Here is a 24,715-nt window from a genome sequence, read left to right as displayed (position 1 = left end):
GAATCTAATATAATAATAAAAGGTTATTTCCTTCAGGGTGTATTATCTCTCTAGCCAGATGCTCATTGTTACATGCATGACAAGCTCCTTAGAGCTAAAACGTTCTCCCTTATGTGGATGGAGGAAAAAAATGAAAACCACTTACCTGGTCAACATTATTTCATAGGGTGCTGAGGAATAAATCAGGCTTGGCATGACCTTCATTGAAATTTCAGATTTATTTACAGAGGTTTGTGCTGATCGCTTTATCTACTGGAGGCTTGGTTTCCCCTTGGTGACTCATAAGTAATGTGGTCCACGCAAACCCGTGTAAATAGAGCTAATATTTCAAGGGAGGTCATGCTATATACTCTTCCCCTGAGAATAGATGATGGCTGACTGCTGGGCTGATGCAAAATTTATCTTCGTGAAGGAGGAGAGGGAGTGTGTGGTCTAGAGGGCAGTATCCAGGGTTTGTGAACCCAAAGAGGGGCTGAGATACACTGGGTCCAAGTGTTTGTGTTGTGTGTTTCTACTTATGGGCAAAGATTAACAAAGGAAAACAAAATAACTCACTCAAGTCAAGGCTTCAGTAGTCTACAAAGTCATCATTGATTTTTCTCACTTTATTTATATTCATCTTTTGCCTCTGAACCACTAAATCCAGTGGTCTCCAAAGAAGAGTTTGGACTCATCAGTGAATAGATCTGTAGCCTGGTTGCCTCTATCATTTCCATTTCTTTTCCTTTATTCTACTTTCAGTCTCTTACCATGTCTCTTTTTCCCTGCCTTCTAATGTTTTCCGCTGGGATTTGTTGCACATAGTAGCTTCTATACCCTAATTCTACATAGACCTCTACAATCAACAGCCTCCTAATTTACCATCCAGAGACTTCTCCATACATATGGAGAGATACCCACCCAGCTACTTGCAAGTATGAGGTGAATGCAAGGCTTTTGGAAAATGAAGACAAGCTTCTTTCCATAAAATGTGTAAAATACAAAATCCTGTGCTCTAGGATTTCTTACATCTGCTTTATAACATATGATTGTATTAAACCTTCTAAATGTTATTAAGATGTCTAGTAGTAAGTCAGATAATTGTATAAGAGATAATCAAGAAATACACATTAAGGGTACTCTATGACCTTAGTGTGAGATAAGGATCTTATCCTCATGTAGATTACAATGAATGTGTTTGGGTAAACAAGACTAACACTCTGGGGCAGGGGGATACTGAAAAAACACAAGTCTGTATAGAATTTTCTGTGTGGTGTGGGCTTAAGTGACATTCTATATACATATGTGGTCATGCCACTCTTCTTAAAATCATCCTGAGGGATAAAATCCACACCCCTTTACAGTTCTTGGATCTATAAGAGCTTTGCAACCTGGCCCCAGTTCATCCAACCATGTCTCCATGCCAAGAAACTGTGTTCCAGCTTCACTAAACACATCTAAACTACTATTATATTTATTCAGGGATGAAAAAGCTGACGATAAATAACTTGTATAAGATCATAAGGCATATTAGTTATAGTCACTTGACATGTAAGGTCCTTTCCAAATGTATTACCTTATTACCTTTATCTTCTTTCAGCTTGGGATGTCTTCCACTACTGTGTCTGACTGGCAAATATCAGTGTCTCAAATCGTCCCAGAGCTGAATGAGTTATTTCTTGTTCTGAGCTCATATAGCACTTGCTTCTACTTCGCTGCATTTTAAGTCACCTCTTTAACACTCTCCCCCACAAGACCATGAGCTTTTTGAGGGCAAATGCTGTGTTTTATTCACTGTGGATTCCCCAGTGCCTAGCACCAGAATGTTTTATGGGTGTTTTAAAGGTGAGTAAATTCTCAGAAAGTGGCAGCATGATCTGCTAAATGAGTAGAGAATTCAGCCACCTCATGAGATCTAAGAGCTACTAAATAGAACCTTCACATTAAAATATCCCCCCTCATCCTGCCTCTGTCACAAGAGAATCCACACATACCTCTTGGGGCTGAGGTTGCTATGGTCCTGATCCCGTGACCTGGGGCAAATTACTTACCCTTATATTTATTGTAGTATCTTGTATTGTCTTTATCTGCATCATTTTCAGCAATAGCAGCAACAAGGCACATGTCTATAGGGTCTTATGCCAGGTATTGTGGGTACAGACAGTCATAAAACCTGTCTTTGCCTTGAAGAATCTAATATAATAGTAGAAAATAGAAACAAATGTTATATAATAGCACAGAACTTTCCATGTAATACACCCATCTCAGAACATTTTAAAAATGAGGAGTGCTATGGATAAAAGGTGCTATATCCACTTTTTGGAGATTTTTCATGTGCAGTAACAGGATAGAAGCTTTTTGAAGTTTTGTGATAAAAATATCTATTTAATATTTTTAATATCTTTGTACTATCTCTTTTTTATTGAGATATAATTACATATAGCAACATATACACTTTTTAGATACAGAGTTTAAGTTTTGACCAGTGGATACTCTCCTGCAACCGAAACCCTAACGATCTAGAATATTTCTGTTATGCCCAGAATTCGTGATCCCCAAAGACCACCAGGGAGCTGAGTCCGATGCAAAAGCAAAGAGCCTTTATTCAAGCTAGCTCGAGCTCAATCCCCTACCTGCACCGACGCAGCGGAGAGATACCGGAGAGAGCGAGTTTCAAAAGCACAAAGGTTTTATAGGGATCATGGTCTTAGCCGATTGGCTGGGGAAGGATCGTGGACTCAGCCGACTGGCTGCCAAAGTGTGGTCCCAGATCAGCAATTATCAGCGTCACCTGGAACTTGTTAAAAATGCAAATGTTGGGCCTGGTGGTCACAGACCTACTGAATCAGAAACTCTGGGGGTGGGGCTCAGCAATCTGTGTTTGAACAAGTCTTCCAAGAGATTCTGATGCACCTGAAGTTGAAGAACCACTGTGTCTGAGGATCTCTAACATGTTTGGCCTCAGTGTATACAGAACGTTTCTCACTGGTCACCTATGAACCATTGGCTGTCAGCCTTGCTGTGCTATATAAATACCTAGCACCAAACACCATCCCCAGAGACTCTGAATAATTGGTTTGGGGAGGGGTAAAATGCTCCCAGGTCATTCTAAGCCTGGACAGGGTTGAGGGTTCCTGCCTCTGGCCCCTACCTGAGAGAAGCCCTCCCTCTTCTACTCACACTTTCCACGCCTCTCACACCCCCCTTCCTCCCACCTCAGACTTCGGAAGAATGCATCAATCGGTAGTCTGCTTTCGTAGAAAACGTAAGTTACTCAAGGGGAGGAGGCGTGTTCTGAGGTTTGAGCAGGAACTTCTTTCTGTGGCCACGTTGGGGACATAGTCACTAGTCAGCCGGCCTAGGTCTGCTCTTTCAATTTGTATCGCTCTAGAAAGCTTTCTCATGATTCTTGCCACTCAATCCTCTTCCTCCTAACCTGCCCTGCCCCCAGGAAACCACTATTCTGATTTCTACCCTCATGCACAGAGTGGTTTTGCTTGTTCTTCACACTCACTAGGCAACCCTTATTAAATGTAATATTTATTAATATTATACATTTATTATATTGTGAAACATGCTTTGAAAATGCTAGGTCATCCCTTTTTAGTTTTAATGGATTTTCATATCCATTATCTGATTTAATTCAAAATAATAAGCATGCTGTAGGTGTCGAATGAATGAGTGATTCAAAAGGTGGTTGCTATAGGAATTGAGATGAAAACATGTCACTTAGGGTTTAAGTTGGGACAGCTTCCCAGTGGTTATTAGCCAAACTTCACCTGGACCTTCCCGATGGTAGGATGTAGACAGGTGGAGAAAAATGGCAAAGGAGTTCCAGGACTTAGGAACAGGGTGGCAAAGACTTAAAGGAAGGCCACATATGTTTTAGATTAGAAGAGCAGCAGCAGAATAAAGCCCTGGGAATAATGCTGCAGTTCACACATCCTAGATTCTGCTCTGGAGCCCTGAGGGCACTGCACTCTGTGACCTGGAGAGGGAGGGACTGCTGCTGGATCTGGGTAAGGTTGGCTCCCTGCATTGGTTTTCTGAGAAGTGTTTCCTCAGCAGGGCTGAGGTTACCATAACCTTCTTGTAAGGACTCATGTTGGATTTGAGTTCTGTTTTTCTCTTGTACTCAGGGACAACGTATAGCTATTGTTGGAAGAGGTTGTGAGACGACGTGACAGCGGATTGAGACGAGAGGTGGACCCCTGCAAGCGGGGCGCTCCCTACCCTTTCACCCCTCCACGACCTCAGCACGTACTTACGTTCTGCCCCACCGGCCCTCAGCGAAGCAGTCCTCCAGCGCGCAGCTGCGAGTGAGTGAGCACGTGGTGCGCAGACCCTCTGGACGCATGCGCACCGGCACCCAGTTCCTCCCTGGTGTGAGAGCCTCAGACCCTGCAGGGGGAAGGTGCGCTGTTCTGAGGCCCCTGGACAGGCAAGCCTCCTGGGTGAGTTCCCCGCTGCGAAACATGCCACCTGCTCCGGGTGGGAGGGGCTGGCCTCTCGACTCCCTCCGTGCCTGCCGTGCACTACGCCAGTTTCCAACTGCACCCTGGAACTCCAGAGATGTGAAACACCAGCTACCAACAAAACTTTCCTGGTGTTCATTGCTCTTTTAGTAAATTTTATGGGGAGCGGGGGAGGGAAGCTGCTCACAGCTTTGTGCCTAAATTTTATCGTAGGGGAGATGTTTGCAAAGATTGCTCGTGTCTTGGAAGTGTGAGGAGTCCGGATTTTCCTAGGGCAGTTTCTTTAAGGTTTTTTTTTTTTTTTTGAATTTATTTTTGACAGAGACAGAGTGTGAACGCAAGCTGGGGAGGGCAGAGAGAGAGAGGGAGATACAGAATCCGAAGCAGGCTCCAGGCTCCAAGCTGTCAGCACAGAGCCTGACGTGGGGCTCGAAATTAGGAACTGTGAGATCATGACCTGGGTCGAAGTCAGATGCTTAACGGACTGAGTCACCCGGCAGTTTCTTTAAAGACCACTGTCTTCTCTAGCCACAGGGCTGTCCTCCCAGGGGTGTGCTTATCTCCCTTCTCTGGGCTGTCCCTTACTCAGACCTCCTTGGGCCTTCAGAGGAAGGAGGTGTTAGGGAGAAAGGACTGTGGACTGAGAAAATGTATTCTCTACTGGTAGCTTTCTTGGTTCATACCACCTACTTCCCAGAGAATTCCTCTCCAATAGGTGAGTGGGTTTTTTTGTAAGTAATTCATACAGTGGGATCACATCGTTTATGCTGAATCACCGACTCTCACAATTTTGTACAGTGCCTTATATTTGTTTTCCATAATTAAAAATAGTAATAAGAAAAGAGAAATACATACAGACAATACAATGTGGTCAACATTGCATGGAAGAGGTGCTGCCTTAAATAGCAGCAAAGAGGAAAATGGATACATTGTAAGGTTAATTCTTTTTTTTTTTAATATATGAAATTTATTGTCAAATTGGTTTCCATACAACACCCAGTGCTCATCCCAAAAGGTGCCCTCCTCAATACCCATCACCCACCGTCCCCTCCCTCCCACCCCCCATCAACCCTCAGTTCTCAGTTTTTAACAGTCTCTTATGCTTTGGCTCTCTCCCACTCTAACCTGTTTTTTTTTTTTTTTTCCTTCCCCTCCCCCATGGGTTTCTGTTAGGTTTCTCAGGATCCACATAAGAGTGAAAACATATGGTATCTTTCTCTGTATGGCTTATTTCACTTAGCATCACACTCTCCAGTTCCATCCATGTTGCTACAAAGGGCCATATTTCATTCTTTCTCATTGCCATGTAGTACTCCATTGTGTACATAAACCACATTTTTTTTTATCCATTCATCAGTGGATGGACATTTAGGCTCTTTCCATAATTTGGCTATTGTTGAGAGTGCTGCTATAAACATTGGGGTACAAGTGCTGTAGGGTTAATTCTTGATAGAGTAAATATTAGTTGTATTTTTGGCAACTTTCTGCTTTCTACACCCTGTCCATCTGAGCCTTTGTGCCCTTCTATTACTTTCCAAAGTTGTCTGCACCACATTGGTCCTATCCTGTGGTAAGAGCAACAGAGAGAAGACTGTGAGAAGATAGGATGGGTGGTCCTTTCAGATGAAGTTCATGCCCCTCCTTTATCTATTATAGACATGAAAAATAAACATAAAATGATAAAATATTAGAGACTTTCCATATCATGTATCCTTCTACCCTCATTTCACAGACAAGGGAATAGGCGTTAAAAAAAAGGAAGTGCCTTGTTAAGTTCTCAGTGAGTTATCTGTAGGACCAGAGTTAGCACTCGGCTTCCTGGCTCCTTCTTTATAGGCCTTTACCCTGCACCCTGGTGACTTATGAAACAGAGAGGCAGTGGCTGTGTGCATCGTCTTCTAGTAGGGGAACATACTGTTCCCTCCCTCTGGAACTCCATCTCTCCAGCCTCTACCTAGCTGCCTCCTCCTCCTTTCCTGTCTAAAGTAAAATATGACTTCTTCATAGAAAGTGTTCCTTTTAGTTCCAGGCTGCCTTCCACACTCTTCAGAAGAGGGCTGGCTTTCTTGCTACATGTTATACATCGAATTACCTGTTAACTCTTCTCCCTGCCCTACTGTGAGCTGAACATGGACATAGTGCCTGACACATAGTTTATGTTCAGTGGATATTTGTTGCTTGAATGAATGAATGTGGATTGAGCCCTTAGGTAGGCCTGTAGGTTTCAGACACTTTCACAGAAACACATTGTGTATAGCAGATAGGCATATGATTGTTAGTTTTTTTTTTTTTAATTTGGTTTTTCTTGTTGTTCAGACAACTCTGATTAACTGAAGCAAACATGAAATTTAATGGAAGGATACAGCTAACACACAGAGAAGGCTGAGGACCAGGCTTGGAAGAAGACAGGAACTGAGCCAGCTCTGGAGGAGCAGAAACGGTAATGACTGAAACAGTCTCTTAGCAGGGAGAGCTGGGTCAGGGACCGTGGCTATAATCAGTGAATTCCTGCTATTTAAAATCTCTACTGTCTCTGAGCAAGTTTCATGTGTCAGAGAAGGAGCGCACAATTAGCATAAGGTTGAGTCTGCTTTTTGGCCCATTGGGGAAAGAGTAGATTTCTCAAAGAAGATCCTGTTAGGAAAGAGGAATGAATGCTGAGTGGCTGAGAAGGAAAAGCAAAATAAGACACATGTCCACTCCATATATACATAGATGGACTGTTTCAAGTCTTTCTGTGCTTTCACAGCCTGGGCGAGGTGTCCCCCAGCACACTGGACACCTCTCACATGGGGGTGCAATTCTGCCAAGATCTCTTCCCCATGAGTGTGTGAGCCCCTGAGGCCTGGCATATAGTTGGTATATGATAAACATGTGCTGAATGAATGAAAGGATGAATTTTAAATAGGTGAGATGGTGATCATCAGAGAGAGGTCTCAGAGAGGATGCCAGAGACAGAGATAGTAATGAAGATATAGGCAGTAATAAACATCTGACTTCAGGTATATATTTAGTTCTTAATTATATCTCATAACAACCTTCTAAAATAGGAAGGACAGTTATATTCCTTGTGTTACTGATAAAGAAATTAGAGTAAATGAATTTACTCAGAGTCACAAAGCTAATTACTTACAAAGCTGGGATCAGCATACAGGTTGCCTGTCTCCTACTCCAGTGCTTGATATAATGGGTTGAATAATTATTTTTAATGTTTTTATTCAAATGTTTGGTGATGGGTGATACGTCAGATGAATAGGGGGTTTTGTAATGGAACAAAAGAAGCTTGAAGACATTTGAAAATAATGAGCAGTCTTGGAAATGAAACTATTGAGAAGTACCATGTTGATGTGTGTATAGGGTATGAGAGCAGAGAGGGTATTGTTTGTGTGTGTGCAAAGTGGAAGATATAGGGTAGAGATTATCATGGAAAAAGGACTCTGGGATAGGGAGTAAAGAAATAAGAATGTTGTGAAGTCTTTAAAAGTTCCATGTCATTGCTCCTATTCCTGAATATTTAGGTTTTTTTTTTATTGTTGTTGCCATTGCTGTTGAATTATTATATCATAAGGAATTATTGAAATAAATGCCTTTGGTTTTGTATTACACAATGTATACCCCAGCAACAACAGCAACAACAGAAGATGAGAAACAATTATTGAAAAGAGAAACTTGTGTTCTTGGAGAAACAGTTTATGAAAAGAGTAGACTCATTAAACACACATTCAAGATATTTTAGATTGAGTAGTCCTGTGGTACACAAGTATTGCTGTGGGATGAAAAGCCCTTTAGAGAATACTTATGAATACCCTAAATATGGACACCGGACTTTTGAAGGGGGGGCCAGGGAAGTTTCTTATATACCCGCAGCACAGTTCAGGATCCTACAACTCTCCTGATTGGGGAAAAGTGGATCTTTGCTGTACTAGCTCATGTGGGTGGGTTACTTCACCAACTTTTGTTGTTAGATGCTGTTGTGGAGGCATAATGTTATGTAAACCCTGCCATCTCCCAGCTTTGGTAGGAGAAACAGGAAGCATTTCAGTTCAAAAGTTTATTTTCCAGTCAACTCATTCTCAACTCCTTGTTTTAGGTTAGACTTGTCATCTTCAAGAATTATTTACAAATCTAGATTCTTAGGTTATCTGTGAGGATTAATCTAAGATGGAGAAGCTTTTTCTAATCTCCATTAGTGACTCCAACATGCATATCCATGTTGGTGTATTGACTTCCGTATGTGAGAGAGGAAGGGAAATTACTGGAAAGAAACAAGAACAATGACTATGGTTAGCCCTAATTCTCTAGGATCTTAGGACAATAGTATAGAGGTTTTTAAAAAAATTAAAAATACAGCTACCAAAAAAAAAATAGAGTTACCATTTGATCCTGCAACCCCACTTCTGGGTATATATCCAGTGGAAATAAAGACAGTATCTTGAAGAGACATCTGCACTTCCATGTTCACTGCAACATTATTCACAATGGCCATGATATACAAACAACCTAAGTGTCTGTTGAGGGATGAATGGATAAAGAAAATGTGAAACACACACAGACACACATATACACACACACTGAAATATTATTCAGCCTTAAAAAAAGAAGGAAATCCTGCTATTTATGAAAACATTGATAAATCTTGAGAATGTTATGCTCAGCAAACTAAGCCAGACACAGAAAGACAGTTATTGCATAGTCTCACTTATATGTAGAATCTAAAAAAGTCATACTCATAAAAACAGAGAGTAGAATGGGCTGGGATATTGGGAGATAATAGGTCAAAGTGTACAAAGGTTAAGTTATGTTAGATGAATAAGTTCTGGAGATCTAATGTACAGTGTGATGACTATAGCTACTAATTCTGCATTATATATTTGAAATTTGCTAAGACAGTTGATAGATGTTCTCACCATGCACACACAAAAATCATAACTATATGAGGTGGTGGATATTTTAATTAGTTTAATTGTGACACTTCACAATGTTTGCATATATCAAAATGTCACATCTATGTAAGTGTATATAATTTTTATTTGTCAAGTATACCTGAATAAAGCTAGAAAGAAAAAAAAAGATTGGAGCAAACTAATTCTCAGTTAAATATTCCTGCAAGTGAAAAGGTCAAGGGAAAGGCAAGAAAGAAAGAAAACCAGGGGCATATGGGGACCTCAGCATGAGGTGGACATGACCTGTAGGCAGTAGCCCTGGATGGAAAAGGGGCCCCAAAGAAATCTTCTGCTAGAACAAAGAAAATGATCATACTCAGTCTCATTGGATCCTTGAGAAACTCACCTTCCCTTTAAGGAAGGGGAGATGGGAGAAGTAGGAGGGGGAGAAGAGAAAATGTTAGAATTCATTGTTGGCAGCATTTTTGATAATGAGAAAGATGATTCTATTCAGAGATTCAACTTCAAAAAATAAAATAAAATGGTGTTCTGTCTTTTGGCAGTAGGGAAGTTTAGTAACTAGTATAAAGAAGGAAAAATCAACACTTAAACGTGATGTTTTACCTTCTCACCTCAGTTCTTTTAGACCTAGTTTTTCTGAGACAGAAGAGGAAAGTCCCATTTCCCCTAAAATTCTTGCAGACTGTAAATGTAACAGGAAAGGATTCCTGAGATGTATATTTCTCTATACATATATATACATACATATATAGATGCTTTCTATAGAGAGCAAAAATTAGCATTCAGCCTCCTTGTTACAAGTCCCATTTTGATCTTTTTTTAATTGCCAGTGAAAAAGTAATGAAGAGCAATTCTAATTTAGCCACAAAAATCCTACAAATGATAAAAAAAAAAGGTTGAGCTGACAGGTGTGCTGAAAATGGTCATGTCGTTCCTCTCACTTTGAGTCTAACTACAGCTAATAATGGTCTAGAGTCATCCTTTGAACTGTTCATGGTATCTTTCATCTGGAGAGTTCAAAGCCCTTTACAAACAATAAATAATTAGATCTCACAAAAGTCCTCAAAGTAGGAACATGGGAATTACCCTGTACCCATTTTACAGTTGAATAATGGATCACCCTAGGCCCAGAGTTGGCCATGGAACCACAGTCTTCTCTGAGTCCTCTCCCCTTGATTTCTTTCTTATGCTGGGGGCCTCTCAGCCCCCTGGGAAAAACTGCCTCCACATTCTCATCTTTACCCTGTGCCAAGCCCACTGATTTAAACACCTTTCCATTCCATCTTCCACTTCTTATTGTCCCTCTCTTTTGCTTGCTTCTTGAATAATCATTGTCTCCGTGCTTTGTGAGAATTTTTATGTCTCTGGTGTACCTTGAACTTAATGAATTAGAATAGGACTTCTACTCCTTCCCTGAAAACAGTTAATGAATAAATGTTTCCTGGTTACCTCCTATGTCTGCTTAACGGTGGCCCAAGGACTGCAGGTGTTACAGCATAAAACACAGATCGTCCTTGTGGAAACTGCAGGCAGGTGAAGGAACAGGACTGAGACCCAGGGTACAGCAAGGAGCCAGGCCATGCATCAAAGGCTTCATCGTGTGTTATCAAGTCCTAGGGATCCAGGAATTCAGAAGGAAGGGCTGGGGGTCAGATAGGCTTCTTGGAAGATCTTGGGTTTAGTGACAGTTTTGAAGACTAGGTAAGTAGATTTAGGAGAGGCTTTCCACGCCCAGGGCCAAAAGGTACCCTGAGATGCCAGGGAGATGGGTTGTTAGGAGATGATAACAGAAAAATTAAAGTTTTTCTGTAGCATGCGGCCTAGGCCCCTGAGCATTTGAGCTACTCAAGAAAATGGGGTGTTTAACTGAACATGTAGTAGTGGGTACAGAGCTCAGCACAGCCCTCTGTTCACAGTGATTGGAAACTTAATCTAGTAACCTGCAAAGAGGAGATTTGCTTCCTGTCACGCAAACTAAAGGTAACATTCTTTTAATGCAATTGTTTATTCTCATTTTGTTTTAACTTCACTCCAATGCTTGGGATCTTGAAGCTTGCTTCATGTATGTCAAAAGGGAGGGCTCTGCTATATATCAGTATCTCTAAATATAAGGCAGTCTAAGCCAGGGTTCATATATAAATGAGTATCCAAGCAAGAGAATTTTTTTTTCAGGGGTCTTTGTTCAGTGCTGGCTTTAGGAGGAGATAAAATATGAGCTGAACTTGGGTTTGAATCAAAAGAGAGCAGGGCTTGGGAGGAATTCATTCCTGGGAGGAATGAAATGAGGATGTGCAATGTGGCAATAGGAGGTGATTATCTGTAGGAATATGTAGCGCTTTGCGGTTTTCAGAAGCTTTTTTTTTTCTATCTACGGTATTTCACTTGATCCTATGACATCTTTGGAAAGTTAGGCATCACAGGTTTTATAACCCCATTCTATAGATGAGGAACGTGAGAATGGAGAGTTTAGGTTTTCCTTAAAGATGATATAGCTGTCTAGCAGCAGTGTAGGTCTAGAATCTGACTTTTTCTCTCTTATTCTGGGGCTCTTCCTCTGCTAGTGAGCTGTGGAGCAGTGTGGGGCAGTGAAAAGTTCCTGTACCAGTCAGGTGTCAGATGATGTTTCTCTTCCTGACTCTAGGAAGAGGGAAGCAGCCGAAGAATCCAGGAGGCAAAGTTGGTCCAGGCTCTGTGGACTGGGACCTCTGCCTGAGCTGGTATTTTAACAATGTTTCCCTGTTAGACAGCAAACTTAGTGCAGGGCCACGCACACAGTAGGTGTTCCATAAACATTTGTTGATGCTGTAGACTCAGTACAACTGGCTCACAGCAGGCCCACCGTACCTAATCGCCCCAGAAAGGAGTGGGAAGAGATTGAAAATAAAAATCTCATCAATAATAGAATCTGTTGTTTTCCCTCCTCTGCCCAGGGAGACTTTGGTTCCTCAGTTGCATTTCCAGTATTTTAAGATGGGAATAATTTTCACAGTGGCAGGTTCAGCTGGTGAGATGCTGTTTTAATACGAAGGAAAATGCTAGAATAGAATTTAAGAATATTAAGAAGGGATTTGGTTTCTGACAGAAATATTAGCTGTAAAGGCCGGTATGAAGATTTTAGAGAAATTTAATTAAAATTTAATCTTCTTTCTAATTAAAGTTTCCTTTAATTAAACTTAAAATTAAATTTACTTTAATTGGAGGAATTTAAAGGGTATTACCTTTTGAGTGTCAATCATTTTGAAAGAAAAAATTTATGCTGCTTTGTCTAGTTTAAAATGAGGATTGGTGTCAAATTTCTAGAAAAGTAATAAAAATATTGTATTTAAATACAAATCAGCTCTCCTTGGTATTTGGTTCCCCATTTGCCTGGTTCAAAAACATTGTCTTGAGTTGTGGTTTTCCTTTATGTTGGACATCTCTGGAGAAGGTCAGGTTTAGACCATCAAGGGCTACTGTATGACAGTTCTACATTTATTTCTCCATTACTCAGGCTCCCAAGGGAGCTGCCTTCCCTTCTGGCTATATTGGTCTAAGTCTCCCTCATGCTTTTTAAGGAGAACCTACTCAATCCATAAGTCTGGGGAAATGCTTGCCTCCTGTCTTTCTCTGGGGCTCCAAGCCCCTTTCGTGCTCATTCCTTCCCCCAAACCTTTTTTGTGTGATATATTAGAATCTTTTCAAGCCCAAATGCCCTCCCTTCAAAAACTGAGGTTGAAAGTGAGTTAATTTCTTCTTCTAGGTTGGCTCCCACTTATTAATTCACCATTTACAACAGTAGCATCTTAATCATTTGATAAATCCTTCATGGTAGCCAATGCAGCCATAACTTCAGTAGGCCCTGATCTCCTTTCTAGATTGGTGAGAGCAATAGCCTCTAATGGCCCTGTTCCCCATTCTCTTCCCCATCTATCCTGCATGCTATTCCCAAATCATTGGTCTAAAAATATCTCTCTTTGTCTCCTGAAAACTCCAAACTTCTAACCCTGGCATTCAACAACTCTAACAGTTTGGCTTCAGTTTACCTCTTACACATTCATCTCCCTTGACTTTGTACTTAGTCTTCTCCCACCATGCTAGTTACTCATCTAAACATACCTCAAGCTTTTTTCCATACTGTTGTTCCGGCCTAAGATGTTTCCTGTTTAAGATCCTGATGAAATTTTAAATCATTCACAAAGCAACCCCTTATCAATCTGGCCTGGCATGATGACTCATTGTTGTGTACCCTTGTGATGTATATTGTGCATACTAATGTTTGTATCCTTTATTCATATGTATTCTATGTTTGACAATTTCTGAAGCTTGAAATGTGTTATCTTCCCATTTGATCACTTGAGCCATATGTGCAGTATGTCACAGAAATACTAGTATTCATATTTCATATCTGACCAATATGAAGCTCCAAAAGGTTTTGGCTTCCTTAGGATCTTACAGCCTATGAGTAACAGAGTGAAGATTAGAACTCAGGTTCTCTCTATCCATACAGTTTCCAACAAAACTCTGGATTTTGGCTTCAAATCTTCAAATAGTTTAAATACTTAAGAAGAGAGGACAAAAAGCCTTTTAAGGATTCAGATTTGAGAGCTGTTGGGACTTGCTGAGCTAGTTATATAGTTAATCTTTTGCTATTATATTCAAAGTAAGTACGACACAAATAAAGATCTTCAAAGGAGAATAAATGACTGACTTGCAATCACTAATGGAGAGATATACTCTCAAGAGCATTTGTTTCCTTCCTTCCTTCCTTCCTTCCTTCCTTCCTTCCTTCCTTCCTTCCTTCCTTCCTCCCTCCCGCCCTCCCTCTGTCCCCTTTCTTCCCTCTGTCCCCTTTCCTCCCTCCTCCCTTTCTTCCTTCTTTTGGAAAAGAACAAAAGTAACTGCAGTAAAAGAATGCTGCAGGAAAGGTAAGTGATTAAAGTGGTAGACAAAATGGACCAGGCTTTAAGGACAGTTCTTGTGTAGTTGCTGGGCACCTCAGAAACTACTCACTTGCTTTTGTCTGGAACAAGGAATGGTCTCTGTCAAGGGCAGCCATGGACAGGCTGAATAAACAGGAGGCTAACCACTGTACTTCATGGAATAAGGCACTAATCCAACCAAATAGTTTCTCTTGGAGGAATGAATGCTATAAGCACACAGGGCTGGTGGCTTGCCTGAGGTCATGGTGAGGCCTGGGGTAGATGAACTGCTTTCCTCGGAAGTTGGAAGCCCCAGGACTCAGAATGGCTTTACTGCTCCTGGGGCAGTTGCCTTGCCGTCCTGCTTCCCTTTGTGACCTTACAAAAATGATCATTACAGAAGACATCTGAATATGTCTTATATCTTAAAAACTTAGGATCCTGATTATTTCACTTTATGTCTCAAAATCTTTAAGAATTTTGGATCCAGTACCTTTCAAATGTGATTGATCAGCCTGTTTTTAAGACTGCCTTTCATATACATATTCTTCTAAACATTCCTCTCTTACTTCTGTAAATGAGGAGCCAGTAAGTTTTTTTCTGTAAAAGGCAAGTTAGTAAATAATTTAGGCTTTTTAGGCCCCATAGTCTATACTGTAACCATTCAATTCTGTAAGTGGCTACTTACAGATAACTTTGCACAATAGAGACAGTACAAAATGAGTAAGTATGACTGTGTTCCACTAAAACTTTATTAATGGACACTGAAATTTTATTCAAAGTTTATATATTTCATGTCATTTTCACTTATTCTGAAATGTTATTTGAAATTTTTTTTTTTCATTCACTTACAAATGTAAAAACCATTCTTCAGCCACTGGCTGTACAAAAACATGTGGTAGATCAGATTTGGCCTCCAGGGCCTAACTTTACGGGCCCCACTGTCTCCATAGATATTGTGCTCTTTTCTCACTCGGTCATTTTTATCCCTGGGGATACCTCCTGTTTTCTCACTTCCACATCTTAGTTGATGTTGGTTTCTCAAACTGAAAAATCTTATCCTCAGCCTGGGTTTGTTGAAATTCTGCCTATGTTCAAAATCTAGCTCAAATATAGAATTCAGATTATATTCCAGATTTCCTATTCTTGAGGCATACTAGGAATAGGAAGTGGTTAAGACTTTGAAATCACACTACCTGGATCTGAATCCTGGTCTCACTGCTTACTAACTCCATCATCTTGGGCAGCCTAATATTATTAAACCTCATCTGAAAAATGGAGATAATAACAGTACTCAATTCACAGTTCAGAGGGCTATTGTAAGGATAAAATATTATAAGCAAGTAAAGAGCTTAGCACAGTACCTGACCAGGATGAAGTAATTTGTTCATGTTAGCAGTTGTCAGCTCTTGTGTCCTGGGTCCTGTGCTTAATGGTATACTGCCCTTCTGCAGTTTATAGAAGAAACAGTTTTGCAGTGAGAACAAACTCAATGCAATATTCTCTGTTTTAGCAAGTGTCTTCATTCCTATGTCTAATTTCTTTCACTTGGTTTAGAAATAACTTAAAAGAACAAATGTGTTTTTCCCTCCCTTCTCTATGTTCACCTCCACAAAGGAAATGTTGTAATTTTCTCCTTTCTATGTTTCTTTTTTTTTTAAATTTTAGGTTTGTTATATGTGGTGATAGAATTAATGTAGTTTGTTCTTTTAACAAAAATTTATGCTCTCAGAGTCTTATCCGACCACCACATCTTGGTTTGGGCACTAGAACCATCAATTTATATCAACCCAGTTCCAGGAATAATGTTGGTTTATTAATTCTTTCTGTGGAGTATAGAAGCAGGGCCAGGAAACCGCAGAAAGAATTTATTTCCTTTCACTTGCCTTTTGATAAAGTGTAAAGAACATCAGGTAATTAGGAGTAGGAGGGTAAGACTTTTTTTTTAATTTAAATTTACTTTAAACCATGTCAGATACAAGTTGGAAACCAGTTTAAACTTTTTGAATTCAAGTGTAGTTTTTCATAATCAAGGATCTTTGCTTTCTATGGTTACTTCATCTATCATTTCACTCATTCAGGGCATTTAATGAACACTTAGAGTTCACCTTAGCTAGGTTGTCTAGGGGAAAGAAGATAAATGAGGGATAGTCATAATTAACTCTAGTAGCTTCAGGCCGTGAGAGTACAGAACCATACAAACAATGAACTATAACATCAGTCAGAGTGAAATGCCCTGGGTTAGGCACACAGCCACTGTGTGTAGGAAGGAGTAGCTAATAGTGGTAGTCCAAGGGGAAGAAGCTCAAGGGAAGTTGGATGTGTCTGAAGATTCGTGAAAGGGCTCCCCCAGCTAATGGAACAGCATACTGTGAAGATGTATGGCAATTTCAGGAACAACAACAACAACAACAACGACAGTAGCTTGTTTGAAAAGAGCAAATAATCTGCAGAGGGATATGAGAGAGGAGACTGAGAAATCCACACCCACCACTGAAAAGCCTATCATATCCTTCTTGGAAGAAGGCAAGGACACCCAACTGAAGATGATAATTATCTTTTTAATTCAGAAAATTTACAGAAAACGTTATTTATAGAACCAGATATTGACATACGAACATTCCTGATTGTTCAATGGTAATCTATAGGAATTGTGATCACCAAAAGGAATTTCTAAGAATGAAGCATACACCTTTTAAAAAGCATTGTCAAGTTCTCCCTCTCTGCTTCAAGCAAAAGAATCATAGAAGCTTACAATAGTGGGTTGCCTGGCTAGTTCAAGTTGATAGCATGCAACTCTTAATCTTAGGGTCTTGAGTTCAAGCCCCATTTTGGGTATAGAGATTAATTTTTAAAAACTTGGAATAGAAAGCAACCATAGATTTCCTCTGATCCAATATATCTAGACATTTTAAAAAAAAATTAATGTTTACTTATTTTTGAGAGAGAGAGAGAGAGAGTGCGTGTGCAAGCGAGCAAGTGGGGGAGGGGCAGAGAGAGAGGGAGACATAGGATCCAAAGCAGGCTCCAGGCTCTGAGCTGTCAGCACAGAACCCAACGTGGGACTCGAACCCATGAACTGTAAAACCATGACCTAAGCCAAAGTCGATGCTCAACCAACTGAGCCACCTAGGCGCCCCTAAATTGTTAACAATACAAAAGGGAGTATATGTCATACAAAAGATGGTACAAAACAAGATCTGTTTAACTTCATTGTCTGATGAATTAAAATAAAGCAAAGACCCAGCAGAGACCTATGATTATAAAATAAATGAAGACTATCATAGAAATGTATTTTTAGAAGCTGGCAGCAAGCCAGATTTTACCCCTCACAAGTTTCAGGGACTCTTCATCTTGGACATTCTTTATAAGCACTATATTATTATAAGTGGAAAATGCAATGTCTTAAATAAAACTGTATTTAAAATTGGCACCAAAAAATGTACAAAAAATGAATAGCAGATTTCCCCCTGCTCAAAGTCTGAGAATGACAGATGTCCAAATGGGGAAATCTGCTATTACCACGTGCTGACCAGATTGGGCGCTGACCAAATTGAGCCCTTTGAATAGAATGTTACTTCGAGTTTATTTCCGGCACTTTGGGGGTTCATCTTCAGTGACCCTGCTGCTGCAGTTCTTACCATTTCCCACAGAAGCCATCCTGCTGTCTCATTGACTCTTGGTTAGGAGCTCTTCCCTTGCAGTAGAGCATATATTTACCTTCCTTCAATCTCATGTCGTTGTTCTAACTAACACCCTCTTGGGTGAAATAGAACTATTTTTCACCTCTTTTGGGACTTGTGATCTTTCAATATTTGCCCACAGTTCCCTCTCCAGCATTACCACCCCATCTAGATAACTTAGCTCTAATATTAGTATAAATGTTCCCAATTTAAATGCTAAATCAGTAGGTTATTTTTAAAGACTGTGTGCTGGGAGAAGTGAGGAGGGAACAAGAAAAGGCTGTCGATTTAGAGGAGTGGATTGCAAGCCTGCAGAGGTGAACGACTGTGTGTGTCTTGGTGAACTACCTGCCATGTTCCTTGGCTGGTGAAGAGGGGAGAAGTGGCAGTAGTCAACAAGAGACCAATTAAAGTCTGACCTCTTCATCGGCACGGGTCCCGGCTGTGGGTGTCTGGGCCAGGGGGTGGCCTCTAACTACCTCTTAACCTATGCAACTGGTTTAGAAGCTTCTCTTCTGAGATTAGATGGAGGTGGGGGTAGAGGGGCATGCTGGAAAGACACTGTGGCTTGAGAATGGTTTTCAATAACCTGGTCCCCTTTGGAAGCAGACGGTGAAGCTGAGTAAAACCTTCAGGGAGAAAAGCAAGCAGAAGGTACTAGGAGGAAGAAGTGCAAGGGAGCAAAGTAGGCATTGCCAATTTGTTTTAGAGAACACGAGGGAAGAATTTTCAAGGACAAAGGGTGAGAAGCAAAAGGGGAAAGAAATACACACCCTGAAAACACACCACACCACATCACACACACACACACACACACACACACACACACACACACACACACACACACGGGGTTCTCTGGTATTCTGTGCAGCAGGATTGACAGGTTCTTGTCTGCAGGCTCCCTTTGTCATCCAAAATCTATCAAACCGGCAGTTGAGAGAAGGCACTTTTCTGGGATGACAGTGTTAATGATTAAGGACTTTCTTGTTGAGTTTAGCTCTCCTGACAAACTGGTGTTATCATAATTAAATTCACACACCTCCCTCCTACCCTTCAAATTACCATTACATGAGGGTATTTATTTATTTATTTATTTCTGTTTGTTTCAGTTGCTCTTGGCACTTCTCCCCTTGAACTCCTTCCTCTGAGAAAAATTTCTGCGGGATTCAGGATTTTATTTTATTTTTCCCTGAGAAACTACCTTGTTTTCTTAGTCTGGCTGAATAGAAGTTGGATCGTTGAATATTTCCAACACTATCGTGCCAGAGATTTCTTAGGTTGGCCTGGGCACTAGTGTCAAAGGTGAACATTGTGTGAGACCACTACCAAACTTTCTGGAATAATATGCCTTGACTCTAAGAGCTTCAACCTCATCATTAATTAGTTCTGTGTTTTGACCCTATTGAATAGGCATGTTATAGCATAAATTAGTAAGAATGATTGATGTTATAACTTTAAAACAAGGATCTTACCTTCTATCTATTCCACTCTTCAGATTTATTTGCAAATACTTTCCAGCATGTTCCTTTTGATATAATGAGGATAGTTTCTGTGAAGTCGAAACCTTTTAGGCTTCTAGTTGTGCTCATTGATTTTCTCTGCTTTCACTAAGTTTATCCCACTTCTACTCCCTCTCAAGTTCCAAATCAAGGTCTACCTCTTCTAAGAAGCTTTCTATGACTCTGCCTATTTTTGACAAGTCATTCTAGATGACCTTCTCTATGTATGTATATATGTACCTATGTATGTATGTATCACCTGTCTCTTTACCAATTAAATAGACTGTTTTTTTAGAGCACTTTTAGGTTCATAGCAAAATTGAGTGGAAGGTACAGAGACTTCCCACACACCCTTGCCTTCACACATGTACCCCATTTATTTTTCATTCATTCAGAACATTCTTAAATTTTTATAGTTTTGGTGTGTGTTCAATTTTTTTAAAGTTTTATTTATGTACTTTGGGAGAGAGAGAGCGAGGGAGTGCATGCTGGGGTGGGGCAGAGAGAGAGGGAGAGAGAGAGAATCCCAAGCAGACTCCACACTGCCAGCACAGAGCCCCATGTAGGGCTGAAACCCACAAACTGTGAGATTATGACTGAGCCTAAATTCAGAGTCAGACGCTTAACTGACTGAGCCACGCAGGCGTCCTGTGTGTGTTTAATTTTTATCTTTTCATTAGGGAGGGCAGGAGTGTTGTCTTCTCTCAGAGTGTCCCGGGGGATGCTAGTGCTCAAAAATGTCATGTTGGTTGATAATGCCATAATTTTTACTTAGTCGTGAAAAAGGTAAAAATTGGTGGTACATTTCTTCTCTTGTCTTTCTTTTTAATGGTTGTATTGTTGTTTTTATAATATGTTAGAAATAATAAGCACATGGCTAAACATTCATAATGTACAATATCTCTATCCAGATTTAGTCTTGGGGATACACCAACCTGGCTAATCATTTGAAATAAAAGGCTGTTTGTAACAACTGCACTTAGTACACAAGAAACTGTGTAGTTGGTTTTCTTCAGATCCACCCATCCTTTCCCATCTTCTGGAAAAGGAACTTCAACCGATCTTCCACTCATGTTAGAGGGATGCCTTTGTATACCAATGATTATGCCAAATGAAATGAAAAGTTTTAGAAAGTCTCCTTGATCTCTGCTTCCTCACCTGAACAGATCGCTTTAATCTATTTATGCCCAGAGTGGAGGAAAACTCACTCATCTGGGAACCTTATGACTAAGGGTATTGAAAGGAAACTTCAATAATATGATGCCCTCACAAGGGTAGGATCAGAAGTGAACTAATTTTGAATCTTATGCTCCTAATGGGGTAAAAAAAAAGAAATTCTCTATCCAGACAGCACTGTTTTTTTCCGAGCAGGAGTTCGTGAAGTAAGTCCTTAAAATCACATCTGTTCACCTTATGTGACGGGAAGGAGAGGCGACTTCTGAAACAGGGTGATTGAAATGGAAATACATTCAAATAAATGGACTCTGGAGCTCCACTTTGTTCTAAATAACCTCTACTGTAAGTGATCAGCTTATTTGAAAGTATGATGGGTGGGCTATCGGGGCAAGGCTGTATCTGATTTTTTTTTTTTTAATCATTAGTCTATCTTCCTTTTTATTCAACCTTTTGGAATAAGGTCTTACACTCAGGGCACAATACAGGGTGGGGGAGCTGAGCCTTCAAAGGACACTCTGCACGTGTTTCTAATGGGTTTTCAAGTGCATTCTTCTCCCCTTGGACTATGTCTCTTTCAGAACCCCTAGATTTGAAATTTGCTGTATTATCGCTAGGTGGTCAGAAACCAAGGATATGCCATAAGTAGTCCTCTGTATATGAGGAGAAGAAATTAGATTTTATTTTTTGATCAAGAAAGCCATGTGCTCAATATCCTGCAGCAGTAACAATTGCACCTTGCCATAGCACAACTGGCTTCCATGGTTAAAGGTGTCTGAGTTGCATGGGAATGGAGGGTCAGTTACAATGATTTGTACATATTTGCATATGATTAGCTCAGGTTTTTTCTTTATAACCTCTGACTTCACCTTAAAGTAGCCTCAAGTTTTATGTAGCTTGGTCTCTACATTGTCCCTGTTAACTGAGTTGCCTCTTCTATATTTTTGCTCACTTGAGTGAGTGCCCTTTTTTCCATTCTTTGAAGAAGAAAGATGAAGAAAAATTTCCCCTTTATTTAAAACATGGTATCTTTCAGGCATTTATATTTGGGGCTTTACATTCTGCATCTTATTTTATCCTTTTAGCAACCCTAAAAAAAAATAAAATATTACCCTCAGTTTATAGTCAGGAAATTTGAGGCTTAGAAAGGATTGAATTGTCCAAAATTACACAACTTATAAGTGGTGATATCAGGATGCCAATTCTCAGTCAAGGTTCAGCCTTGTCTTCCTTTCTCCCCTAAATCTGATATATATTTTATTTATTCATGGACTCAGCTAGATTTTCAGTTCCTGGACAAAGCTGTTTATCTATTCTTCCTCCTTTCATGCTTTCTTCCCTTCCTTCTCCCTCTTCCCTTTAAATAATAGGCTGGTGGCACAAAATTCAAACAGTCTAGAAATCTAGAGAGCAAGTTTCGTGTCTCTTTATCTTCTTGTTCCATTCTTTCTCCCATCTCTTGAGGTAACGTTTGCAACATACTGTGTGTCTTTCTGGATAGTTGTCTGTATTCTTAGGCATATACAAAAACACATGCATACGTATGTATATATATAGTAACACATATATACTTCTATATTCACACCTACATTTATAGTTTGGATTGATATTTTTCCATAAGTGGGATTATACTACATATATTGTCATGAGACTTGGTATCTTTCATATAAAGTATCTGTTCTAGTTATTTGGTTCCATAATAAATTATCCCAGAACTTAGTGGCATAAAATGATCATTTATTATGTTCATGGATTCTATGGGTCAGAAATGTAGAGAGAACATGGTATGGGAGGTATGTCTCCACTTACCAATGTCTGGGGCTTAGAGGACTTGAGAGATGGAAGCTGGAATCATCTGAAGGTTTATTCAGTCATGTGTCTGAAGGTTGATGTGGCTATTGGTTGGAGGTCTTAGTTCCCCTCCATGTGAGCGTCTCTGTCTCATCTCTCTGTGTGGGATAGTTTAGGCTCCCCCCCCAGAATGGTGTTGGCTTCTGCCAGAGTAAGTGTACCCCAAAACAGAGAGAGCCAGGAGGATGCTGTATCTTCTTTTATGACCTTGCGTGGGAGGTCACACAGCGTCACTTCCACTCAGCACTGTGCTCATAATTCCACCCAAATTCAAAGAGAGGGAACATAGTCCCATTTCTAGGTAGGAAGAAAGTCAACGTTACATTGTGAGAAAAGCTTGTGGGGATGGGAGATTTTCTTGTCTCCATGTAGGAAAACAACAAAACAAACCATCTGCTACAGTAGCTTAGATGTATTTCCAAATCAGTCTGGAGTCTTGTATAGTGTCCTGTGTTAAACATGTACTAAAATTTATTTGACCTTCTGCTTCTTAGTGGACATTCAGATGGCCTCCTTTTTTTTCTTAATATGAAAAATGCAGGAAAAAATATCTTTGCTAATGTAATTTTGGGCATCTGTGTGTTTTTGTAGATTTGTATCCTAGAAATAGAAATTTGGGGCTAAAAAGTATACATATCAGATAGTGCAAAATTGCCCTCCTTAAAAAGCTGTTCTAAACTTTGCCCCACAGGGTATAGATAGATGGCCTGTATCATTACATCCTTATGAGGACAAATAGTTTTGATTTTTGTATATATGCAGTGCAAAACAGATTCTAGTGGTTGTTTTTAATTTGCATTTGCCTGCTAACTAGAGAGATTGAGTATTTTCCTCTGAGTTTGTGCTTCTTTTGTTTTTTTTTAAATTTTTTAAGTGCTTTTTTAAATTTATTTTTGAGAGACAGAGAGAGACAGAGAGAGAGAGAGACAGAGAGAGACAGAGAGTGAGTGGGGGAGGGGCAGACAGAGAGGAACCCGGAATCTGAAATAGGTGTGCTTATTGTCTCTTAATATAATTTGGCCATTTTTTTATTATAGATTGAAATAATTGTTATATATTACATATATTAATCTTTTCTTGGTTATATGTGTTGTAGTTGACTCTAACTCTGTTACTTGTCTTCTAAATTAGTTTGTATATCTTTGTCTTAAGAGAGTTTATAAGTTGTATGATGTAGTCATATGCAGTCACATGAGTTGTGATGTTCTCCTCTGTGCCTTCTCAGTTATTCTTACAAAGGAAAATCTTTCCTACCCCAATATTCTTCTGTACATTCTTCCAATATTATTTATGGCTTAGTTTATATATGTGTGTATACACACACACACACACATACATATATACACATATACACACATATGTATATTTTTAAATGTTCATTTATTTTGAGAGAGAGAGCATGAGTGTGGTAGAGGGGCAGAGAGAGGGAGAGAGAATCCCAAGCAGGCTCCGTGCTCAGCTCAGAGCCTGATGTGGAGCTCAATCCCATGACTATGAGATCATGATCTGAGCCAAAATCAAGAGTCAAATGCTTAACCAACTGAGCCACCCAGGCATTTTTATATTTGTTCTTTAATCCATTTGCATCATATATAAGTGGGAAAATGTGCAAAAGACCTAAAGTTTGTACCTATTGGTGCATGTTTTCTCTCAAGTCTTAAATGTTTAAAAGCTTCATACCTTGGCCAGCTAAGTTCATGCCATTTAAATACCTATTTTTATTTTCTTCTCAGAAATTGAATTTAGTGGTTAGAATGGGAAATGCTTTTGTTGATGTTTTTAAAGGTTAGGGATATTGACATTTTTATTTAGAACATGCAGATCTTTATTTTTTATTTTGTAAAAGTTTTTGTTTAAATTCCAGTTAGTTAACATACAGTGTGATTTTAGATTCAAGTGTTCACTGTAGTGATTCAGCACATCCATACATCATCCAGTGCTCATCATGACAAGAGCACTCCTTAATCTGCATCATCTATTCCTTCCTTCCTTTCTTTTTTTTTTAATTTCTATAATTTATTTATTTTTTATAATTTACATCCAAGTTAGCACATGGTGCAACAATGATTTCAGGAGTAGATTCCTTAAGCCCCTTACCCATTTAGCTTATCCCCCCTCTCACAACCCCTCCAGCAACCCCGTTTGTTCTCTATATTTAAGATTCCCTCATGTTTTGTTCCCCTCCTTATTTTTATATTATTTTTGCTTCCCTTCCTTTATGTTCATCTGTTTTGTATCTTAAAAGTCCTCATA

General features: G+C 39.8%; 1 long non-coding RNA gene across 3 annotated transcripts in view; it reads left to right on the top strand.

The window, feature by feature from the left end:
- Positions 1-3,097: 3,097 nt before the first annotated feature.
- Positions 3,098-24,715, top strand: part of LOC123381407 — a 303,452-nt gene continuing 281,834 nt past the window's right edge. For 2 of the 3 annotated variants that reach the window (XR_006588320.1, XR_006588318.1), the window contains exons 1-4: positions 3,098-3,244; positions 4,119-4,433; positions 6,771-6,894; positions 20,810-20,956. This is a non-coding gene — a long non-coding RNA (uncharacterized LOC123381407). The remainder of the gene's footprint in view (positions 3,245-4,118; positions 4,434-6,770; positions 6,895-20,809; positions 20,957-24,715) is intronic. The other variant, XR_006588319.1, reaches the window with a different exon arrangement.

Source organism: Felis catus, chromosome D3 (assembly GCF_018350175.1).
Source record: "Felis catus isolate Fca126 chromosome D3, F.catus_Fca126_mat1.0, whole genome shotgun sequence".
Taxonomy (NCBI): Eukaryota; Metazoa; Chordata; class Mammalia; order Carnivora; family Felidae; genus Felis; species Felis catus.
This window is presented reverse-complemented; position numbering and strand designations above follow the sequence as displayed.